We start from the raw sequence: 1,719 nt of genomic DNA on the forward strand, positions 1-1,719 counted from the left end.
ACTTCAAGGATTGGATTTTGAGGCATCTCATTCCTTTTGGTGATGTTCCCTCTCCTTTGGCATGAATCACACTTTCAAACAATGTCTTGTGTATCCTTAAACATGTGTGGCCACCAGAATCCAGCTTGTAGCACCTTTGCAACAGTCTTGAAGGTAGCAAAGTGGCCTCCATAGGATGATCCATCCCATCAATCTTCTCATTAGCAACCACTCTCCTATAAAGTTGATCCTTGCAGAAAATGTAGAGGTAGGGCTCATCCGAGTAGTACCTCTTCACATCCTTGTAAAACTTCTTCTTGGCATAGCCCACAAGATTCAAAGGTTCTTTTCCTGTGGCTAGGTAGTTCACCAAATCAGCATACCAAAGTTCTTTCTCTTCTGTTGCCTTGACTTCTTCAAGCTTTCTATCAGTCTCACAAACTGTCATCACTGCTCCAATAGCCATGATCTGCTCCTCTGGAAGTCCTTCGTCAATAGGAATGCCACACTCCACTCTCAGCCTGGACAAGTGATCAACTCAACCATTCTCAACTCCTGGCTTGTCCTTGATCTCTAAATCAAACTCTTGAAGCAAAAGGATCCATCTCAAGAGCCTGGGTTTTGCATCCTTCTTGGCCAAAAGTTGTCTCAAAGCAGCATGATCTGTGTAGACAATGACTTTAGATCCCACCAAGTAGCTTCTGAACTTCTCAAAGGCAAAGACAATGGCTAGCATCTCCTTCTCTGTTGTGGCATATCTCATCTGAGCATCATTCAGGGTTTGGCTCGCGTAGTAGATCACATGGATCTTGCCATCTTTCTTCTGCCCCAAAACAGCTCCCAGAGCATAGTCACTAGCATCACACATGATCTCAAAGGGGAGATCCCAATCAGGTGGCTGGACAATTGGAACACTGATGAGTTCACCTTTCCGCTTCTTGAAGGCTTCTAGACATTCCACATCAAAGCTGAAAGTGGCTTCTTTGCACAGCAGCCTGGTCAATGGTCTAGTGATCATGGAGAAGTCCTTGACGAACAACATCTCTGTAGGACCCTGTACAAATTTGCATCTCTGTAGGACCCTGCACAAATTTGACAAACAAGCAGAAAACGAAGATCCGTAGACAGATAAATCATCCATAAACACCTCCACAACATCTTCAATTAGATTAGAGAAGATTGACATCATGCACCTTTGAAAGGTGGCTGGAGCATTACATAGACCAAATGACATTCTTCGATATGCGAAGGTACCATAAGGACATATGAATGTCGTTTTCTCTTGATCATTGGGATATATGGGGATTTGGAAGAACCCTGAATATCCATCAAGAAAGCAATAAAATGGGTGATTTGCAAGTCTCTCAAGCATCTGATCAATAAATGGTAATGGGAAATAATCCTTTCTAGATGCAGAGTTTAGTTTTCGGTAATCAATGCACATTCTATGACCTGTGATGGTTCTTGTTGGTATCAATTCATCTTTGTCATTTCTAATTACAGTGATACCACATTTCTTTGGTACAACATGCACAGGAGATACCCATTTAGAATCTGAAATAGGGTAAATAACACCAGTATCTAAGAGTTTAAGAATCTCTTTCTTTACAACATCCTTCAGGTTAGGATTTAACCTTCTTTGATGCTCGATAGAAGTCATTGATTCATCCTCAAGATGTATCCTATGCATGCACAAAGAGGGTGATATTCCTTTGATGTCATCAAGTGAGTAACCTATTG

The sequence above is a fragment of the Brassica oleracea genome, chromosome C9 (assembly GCF_000695525.1).
Source record: "Brassica oleracea var. oleracea cultivar TO1000 chromosome C9, BOL, whole genome shotgun sequence".
NCBI classification, from domain to species: Eukaryota; Viridiplantae; Streptophyta; class Magnoliopsida; order Brassicales; family Brassicaceae; genus Brassica; species Brassica oleracea.